This window comes from Elephantulus edwardii, unplaced genomic scaffold (genome assembly GCF_000299155.1).
Source record: "Elephantulus edwardii isolate Elephantulus edwardi_28Jun2011 unplaced genomic scaffold, EleEdw1.0 scaffold00056, whole genome shotgun sequence".
In the NCBI taxonomy this organism is placed as follows: domain Eukaryota; kingdom Metazoa; phylum Chordata; class Mammalia; order Macroscelidea; family Macroscelididae; genus Elephantulus; species Elephantulus edwardii.
In genome coordinates this window covers 1,344,083-1,353,162 of record NW_006399806.1, presented here as the reverse complement: position 1 = coordinate 1,353,162, position 9,080 = coordinate 1,344,083, and the positions used below count along the sequence as shown (strand labels likewise).

Sequence of the window (9,080 nt, the reverse complement as noted above, 5' to 3'; positions counted from 1 at the left end):
ACATCCATTTTGGTCTTTTCTTCCTCTTCTGTCTTTTTAATGACCGCCTGTACTCTTCCTGGATGATACATTTGACGTCCTCCCCCAACTCATCTGGTCTTCGCTCATTAGTGTTCAAGGCCTCACACCTTTTCCTGAGATGATTCTGAAATTCAGTGACCTAAAATAACAGTGGTGTATTTTCTACAAACCACAGCAACCCACAAGCTCTCCCAGCAGAGCAAACTGACAGACAAGTGCTATAATTATAAGCTGTAAAGATTTACAGACTTATGCTAATAATTGTTGTTGTTATGTGCCAGAGAATCATATACAACTCATAACAACCCTATGAACAATAACTCTGAACCCTGACCTCTCCTGAGCCATTCTCACAGTCTCCAACAAACCTGCCCCCATTACCACAGTAGCTGTGTCAATTTATATCTCATCCAATCCATCTTATCTATGCTGACCCACCACCATTCCAAACATCATGCTCCTTGAAAGGACTGGTCCCCTCAGACAACATGCCCAAAGTACAAAAATAATTGCTCCAATATTATGAACTGATATATGTGCATCTAACAACAAACTATAAAGACAATCAGGCATACGAATATAATGGTATAGGACAGCCTTCTCTTGTCTGAGATAAGGTCCATAGTGATGTGACAGACTGAGGTCACAGGTGGGGAACTGTGTCACAGACAGGGCCTCAATTGGATCTCTGGTGCTAGTTCTAGGCCCAAAGCCCAAGGCCCAAGGGCCCAAAGGCAAAAAATGGAGATTGAAGGTGGAGAATCTAAACTTTTAAGCTAAGATATTGGTCTCAAAGCTGGAGAGAATCATATCATGGAAGCCAATAGACTATCATTCAAGTTGGTAGCAGATACAATCATACAATCAAGACAGCTTTTGAAATGTGCTCACTGGCACCTCAACCTTCAGCCTAGTGGCTTTAAGCTCTTAGCCCTGTCAATTATAATCTTTCTCCCTAAGTCCTCCAACATACTTTAGCAAAAGCTCTTAGCTCGAATTCTGTAAGATAGCAGTCCCAAGCCAGCTCCATCTCATGTCAGTTCTCTGTTTCAGCTGTTGCAGATCTTATATAGTTCCGGTGAGCATATGAATCTCTGCCTTCAAAGAATATGCTGCATTCTCTTGCTTCTTCTTTCCTGTGGGTGCAGCTCTCAAAATCTACTGCTGACTCTGCTCAATTTAGTGGTGAAACAATTCAGTCCTTTGGTGGATAGGTTAACATGCTCTATTCTTCTGTTCATTTGTTCCCACCCATCCACATGGAACAACAAACCCTTAACACTACAGAGATTAATATTAATGACTGTGTGTGTGTGTGTGTGTGTGACAGAGATTCACTGCTAGCAAGTCAATTTAACACAGAGGGACCCTCCAACGCTTTTCTGAGGCTGTAGATAAGAAACAGATCATCTTTCCCCACAGAGCAATAGGTGGATTCAGACTGAAGACCTTTTGCTTAACAGACTGGCATATTACACACTGTACTGTCAGAGTTGTTTCTCTCTCTCTCTCTTTGTACACCCCCCCCATATATGTGAAAGAGGGGCCAGTCATTGAAAAAGACATGATTGGAAAGGTGGAGGGCCAATGTAAGAAAAGAAGATCCTCAACAAGATGGACAGACACAGTGACTCTAACAATGGGCTCAAGTGTGTTGAAGACGGCGAGGATGGCACAGGATAGGGCGAGGTTCAGATCCACCTTTCAAAAAGTTGCTACGAGTTGTAGTCAACTTGATAACATGTAACAGTAGCAACAACACACACACACACACACACACACACACACCCCCCTTAGCTGTTGGAGTTAGATAATGTATTTCAGTGAGAGAATAAGTGATTCCAAAAAGAAGGACTATGATATTCAGGGACCTCTGGTGACAAGATCGATCAGGAGTTGTCATTCTAATCCAAAGCTGAGCCTTTGACAGTTAGACTCCACCAGATGCTGTGGGAATGATCTGCTCCTGTGTGATTTGTAGCCTCAGAAACCCAAATAGAGAGTCAGGTATGACTCAGTGCTGACTCCAAGACAATAAAAGAGAGATGGAACTTAAAGGAATGCTGAGCAAGGAAAACAAATGAATTTCGGATAAATGCAAAGAAATAATTTTATATTAACTTGTAATATTTCATCTTTAATGTTATTTTTCATGGTAGGAATTTAGATGTTAACTTAAATTTCAAGGTAAACTGTATGGTAAAATTATAAGATAACTGATAAAGAGATTGAAAAAGATAACAGTTTTAAGACCAGAAAAGAAAAAACTGAATTAAGAAGAAAGATGCCCATTAAAGAACTCTGAGGTTTAGAAAGCAAAACAAACAAAAATAAAATAAAGAAAAAATTAGAAATCATTGATTAGATAACTTCTCCTACATTTCATTGAATTTTTCTGTTGTAAAATCCAGTTATGTACTATTTATAAGGATTTACCAAAATAAAAATAATAGGAAAAAAGCACATCAGCCTAAATGAGAATTAAAAGAGGCTCGAGGGAGCAGTGCTGATATAGGACAAAACTGCCTTTATGATAAAAGAAGATGTTGAAAATGTACTGCATAATACTAAAAATTTAACACACCAGGAAGATGAATATGATACTAATCTGCATGTATCTAAAATAAAAAATCCTAAATACTGAAGAAAAATTTTGTTCAATGAGCATGCTACTAAAATAGTGTAGACTGTTAATAAAAAGTAAAAGGCATAGATTGTCAATATCGCAAATAAAAATTGGAGTAAACCACAAATTGAAATTGGGCAGAGACTAAAATAAAACTATGAGATTAGTAACAAAAAAATTTCTAACAACAAAGTTTATATGCGGTAATTTCTAGGAAGAAAATATAACAGTAACTCAAGTAGTAAAAAGGCTTGCTCACTAAAAAGTTGAATAGTTTACCATTTACCCACAAAGAAATAGCAACCAGTGTACATGGTTTATCCACATTTCTTCTCATAAAGTGCAGCCTCCTGAATGATCTGTTCTGCATATAGATTGAAAAGGTATGGAGATAGCGTGCATTCCTAATGCACTCCTTTCTTGATCCTGAATTATGCAGTGTTTCCCTGCGCTGCTCTGATTACTGGTTCAAGTATAGATTTTGCATGAGCACAGTTAAATATTCTGGGATTCCCATTCTTTTCATGGTTAGCCACAATTTGTTGTGATTCACACAGTCGAATGCCTGTGCATAGTCATTCAAACACAGATAAACATTCCTCTGGTACGCTCTGCTTCCAGCCAAGATCCATCTAACATGGGCTATGATGTCTCAAGTTCCATGACCTCTTCTAAACCCAGCCTGCACTTCAGGCAGGTCTCCGTTGATGTGCTGTTCCAGTTGGTTCTGAATAATCTTCACTAAGATCTTGCTTGCATATGATATTAGTGGTACTGTTCAATAATTTCCACTGATCATTCGGGAGAATGGACTTGATGAGGAGGAATATGGCAAAACTGGAGGAAAACTCATCAACAACTTGCAGTATGCAGACGATATAACTTGCTTGCTGAAAATAAGGAGGACATGAAGTATTTGCATCAGAAGGTCAATGACTCTAGCATTCAATATGGATTGAAGCTCAACATCAAGAAAGTAAAGATTCTTACTACTAGGAAACTTGGCAGCTTCTTGATTGACAGAGAACAGATTGATATTGTTCACAACTCCAGCTTGCTTGGTTCCACAACCAACACTCTTGCCACCAACAGTCAGAAAACCAAAACACAAATTGCACTGGGAAAGTCTTCAGTCAGGTCCCTCTCTAGAGTACTGAAGAGCAACAGTGTTAGTCTGGAGACTAAAATGTGCCTGATACAGGTCACGGTCCTTGCAATTACTTGCTATGTATCAGAGAGTTTGACAATAACTAAAGATAATAGAAGAAGAATCAGTGCCTTTGAGTTGTGGTGCCGGAGAAGAGTGCTGAACATTACTGTGGACTGCCAGGAGAACAAACAGGTCTGTACTGGAGAAAGTGAAACCAAGATGCTACATAGAGGCAAGGATTCTGAAGCTCTGTCACACATACTTTGTGTATGTGGCCAGGAGGGGCTGGTTCTTGGAAAAGGATATCATGCCTGGAAGGGTAGAGGGACAGCACAGAAAAGCAAAACCTAAAATGATATGGATTGACTCAGTAACTGGAGAAATGAATTTAGGTCTGTTGGAGATGATGAAATTGGCTCAGGATAGGGCACTATTCAAAGCTATGTTCATGTAGGACAGGAGAATCTTGCTTGCATGTGAAATTAATGACACTGTTCTGTAGTTTCCACACTCTGTTGAGTCACCCTTCTTTGGGATGGGAACAAATATAGATCTCTTCCAGTCAGCTGGCCAAGTGGTTGTTCTACAGATTTCTTGGCACAACTTGGTGACCACATCTGTTATCTGAAATACATCAATTGGTATACCATCTATTCCTGGGGCCTTATTTTTTGCTATTTCCTTCAAATCAGTTTGAACTTATTCCTTCATCACCATAGGCTCTTGCTCAAATGTTATTTCATTACATTCTTCTGTATCTGCCAATTCCTTTCGATACAATGATTCAGTATCTTCCTTCTATCTTCTTTTAATACTACGTGGATCATTTAATATTCTGCCTAAAGCATCCTTGATTATAACAACTCGAGGTTTGAATTTGTTCTACAGTTCCTTGAGCTTAAGAAATGCTGAACGAGTTCAGCCCTTTTGATTTTCCGACTTTAGCTCCTCACACACTTCATTGTAATATTTTGCTTTGTCATTCTGTGCTGCCTTTGGAATCTTCTGTTCAGCTCTTTAGTATCTTGAATTCTTCCTTGTGCTTTGGCTTCTCTACTCTCTAGTGCAATCTTCAGAGTTTCTTCTGACATCCATTTTGGTCTTTTCTTCCTCTTCTGTCTTTGTAATGACCGTTTGCACTCTTCCTGGATGATACATTTGACATCCTCCCACAACTCATCTGGTCTTCGCTCATTAGTGTTCAAGGCCTCAAACCTGTTCCTGAGATGATTCTGAAATTCAGGTGGGATGAACTCAAAGTCAAATTTGGCTCCTATGGATTCAGTTTAATTTTCCTCAGCTTCAGCTTGAACTTGCATATGAGTAGTTGGTGGTCTGTTCCACAATCAGCGCCTGGCCTAGTTTTCACAGCTGATTTTGAGCTTCTCCAGCGGTTTTTTTTCCCCACAGATGTAATCGATCTGATTCCTATGCATACCATCAGGTGAAATCCATGTGTATAACCTGCGTTTATGTTTCTTATAAAACGTATTTGCAATGAATAAGTCATTAATTGTACAAAATTCAATCATTCTATCTCCAGCTTCACTTCTGTCACCAAGCCCATGTTTTCCAACTACTGATTCTTCTTCTCTGTTCCCAACTTTTGCGTTCCAGTCACTATTATTATCAATGCATCTTGATTGCATGTTCGATCGATCTCTGACTGTAAAAGTTGGTAGAAATCATCTGTATCTTCTTCTTTGGCTCTGGTTGTTGGTGCATATATCTGAATGATAGTGGTATTCACTGGACTTCCTCGTAAGTGTATGGATATAATCTTATCACTCACAATGTTGTACTTCAAGATGGATCTAGAAATTACTTTTTTAACTATGAAAGCAACCCCATTTTCTCTCACCTTTTCATCTCCGGAGTAATACATCATAGGATCATCTTACTCAAAATGCCCCATGTCAGTCCATCTCATCTCTCCAATGCCTAGTATGTCAAAATTTATGCGTTCCATTTCTTTCTTAACAATTTCTAATTTTCCTACATTCATGGTTCTTACATTCCATGTTCCAATCACTAGTGTCTGCTTACATCTGTTCCTCTTCCTTTGTATTTCCATATTTGAAAGTTCTACCTAGGTTGCCCTTTCTGTTAGTCTACGTGTGTTTTGTTGTACAAAGGCTTTTCAGAGGCCTGCAATTTCAGAAGTGGATGGCCAATCCTTCTTCCTAGTTTGTCTTAATCTGAATGTTTAGATTTAGAGGAGTATCTGACTGACAAGCAATTTGTGGAGCAGTGAAAGATAAATCCCTCATTGTGGAGTTAACCATTAGTTACAGTGTTGTCCCTAGTAGCTATGTGTCAGAGGTGACTTGACGGCACATAACAATAACAACACACGGTATTAGGCGTAAATTCTAGAAAACTTTCTTGAAACAGAAAAATTTAATTTTTCACAGAATTTTTCAAAAGAAAAATTTTGAAGTCCATTATTCATTTTAAGAAATCAGCTTAACATTTATAACAAATCAGACACAGTGTGGCAGCTGGGAAATTACGGAATAACTTCACTCATTAATACAGACAAAATTCTTTTCAAAGTATTAATAAATTCCATCATTAATGTAAATAACCTATCTCAAGACTATTCCAAGAATAAATTGAATTCAATGCATAAAAGGTATAAAGGAAGGGAAAGTTATATGATTATTTCAAGAAATGTAGCAAAAGTATTTTTTTAAAATTAAACTGCTTTGGATGTGAACCCTATATTAAGCATCTGTTCTTAATATATGAAATATGATGAACAGTGTCATTATCACTCTTCTTGTTCAACAGAGTTCTTGTGGCTTGTTGTTATGTGCCCGTTGAGTCACTTGCAATTTATAGTGACCCTATCTATGTACAAGAGCTCTGAACCCTGTCCTATCCTAAGTCACTCTCCCTATCTCTGACACACCTACTCCCACTACCCCACTTATTGTGTCAATGAGTCTTCCCTGTGGTCTTCCTCTTGTGTGCTGTCCCTCCACCTTAACCAGCATGATGTCCTCTAAGGACTGGTCTCCTCTGGCAACATGCCCAAAATATATGAGGTGGAGCTTCACAATTCTTGCCTTCAAGGAGCAACTTGGTTTAATCCTCTCTAGGACAGATCTGTTTGTTTTCTTGGCTATCCATGGTATGTTCAATACTCTTCTATACCACCACAACTCAAAAGTTCTTTAGTTATTATCCAGCTCTCTAATGCATGACAAGTAATTGTGAAGAGCATGGCTTGGATCAGGAGAATCTTAGCCTCTAGACTGACAATGTCTGACAGCAGATTTTCCCAATGCAATTCATCTTTTGATTTCCTGGCTGCCATTGCCATGCACGGAGGGTAAAGTATATTAGTAAGTATTAATAGTGAGACAGAACAGCAAGAATATAGGAGAAAACAGAGGTAAAGCAGGAGGCAAACAGTTCTAGAACAACTGAGGTACTGGTTTCCAGTTACCCTGTATCTTTATTGAAAATTGCCAGGGAACAAATCACCAAGAGAATTCAATGCAAATGAAGCTAAGCTCTTTCTATTGAAAACCTTCTGCTTTGCTCAAGAGGGAGGGGTTAGCAAATACAATGCAAGAATCCTGTAAATGCTTAAGGATTGCCTTGGTGCCTCAGGGTGAATTCCAGCTTGTACTAGCCTCCCTCATATCCTGAAATAGCATTCTGTTTATTACAAATATTTAGTATGAAATTTGGCTTCCCATACATGCTGATTGTGGAACCAAGCAAGCTGAAATTGCTAACCATCTCAATCTCTTCCCCATCTATTATTAGGCTGCAAATTGGCTCAGTTGTGAGAATCCTTGTTTTTTTCTTGATACTGAGCTTCAATCCCTGTTGAAAACTACCGCCCTTGATCTCCCCCCCCCAACAATTACTGTATGTTTGATAATGAACTCATCACAAGGACATTGTTGTCATCCAATTAGCTTTTTTTCTTATTGTTGGTTTTGAAAATGGCCAACAATATTCATTAGGCACTGTACCATTAACATTGCATTAAAAAACAAAACCACAACATAGGAAATTAAATCCTTGCTCTCCTACTCTGCTGATAAGCTCTGGTATTGGCCAGAGTGTGGTTGTTCAAAAAGAGTCTTGTTGTGATATAAAAGGCAATAAATACATCAACGGAATAATGTTCATGGGCAGCCAAAATGAAGAAGATTTCAAAGAAGTTGAGAACTCAGGATAAATGTGCAAGAAATTCCAGCTTCTTGGTGTATATTCAGTGACAAAGAAATTCAGCATAGTTAGGACAACTGTGTGGCCACTGAACATGTAATCTCCACATGTGTGTATGCCAGTCAAGGTCATACCAAAGCCACTCCAAATGGCAAAGGCTCAGTTGTAATTTCTCCCGCCCACTGCCGTACAACTTCCTGGTATGCTGCAGGTGCTGCCCTGGCAAGGAGAGGGAAGTCACAACCATGGTAAAGCAGCGAAGCAAGAACACAGTGCCCGTCAGACTACAGAGCCTTCACAGAAGTACTGACCTGTGCTTGTGGAGTAGTAGTACCAGAAACCAAATATAATCAAATTATGTCACATACTTCTGTCATAGCAAAGGCCCATCGGATCCCGGGAACACTGTCTAAGTATCTGTCTGGGAGTGGTGGATAGATCTGCATGCCAGGTACTTGCTCATGAACTATTACCATAATGAAGGATGTAAATCCAATTACTTTAAAAACATATATACAACTCAATATCATCTTCCAGTACTCTGGGTCCAGTCTTCAAACAGAATGTTTATTTTTATCATTCATGCACTGGTAACGATCAGAATTCAAGTCGGTGATGGGTGCATCTGAGGGGACAGCATAAACCCCATTTTTTAAAAAAAAACCCCATTAATACCAGAAGCAGAAGTGGGCCATAAAAGTTCTTAGCTTAAAGCAAACACAAATGCACCATGTAAAGTCTTATCTGTCCTTGCAAAGTAAAAAATTAACTAGTGTCTATGTGACACAAAAAGAGTAAAGGCGGGCAAAGTAGCCAGCCCATCAAAAGCCGACCAAATGACTGATCCCTCGGCCCACCAACCATGCTCCCAATCTCCCCACCCCGACAGTAGCACCCAGAAAGGCCTTAAAAGCAATTGTGCAGTTTTTCTCAGTCTTACCCCCACCCCAATGCCAGCCTCATTCTACAACAGTGGCACCATATATCATTTGTCCCTTTGTAACTGAGATACCTCACTCAGCATAATGTCCTCCAGGGTCACCCATTTTGAATAATATTGCATGAGTTCCTTGTTTTTCAATGCAGCATAGT

The 9,080-nt window shown here is 39.2% G+C and overlaps 1 pseudogene; it reads right to left on the bottom strand.

Annotated features, from left to right (window-relative positions):
* Positions 1-7,703: 7,703 nt before the first annotated feature.
* Positions 7,704-9,080, bottom strand: part of LOC102855608 — a 2,353-nt pseudogene continuing 976 nt past the window's right edge.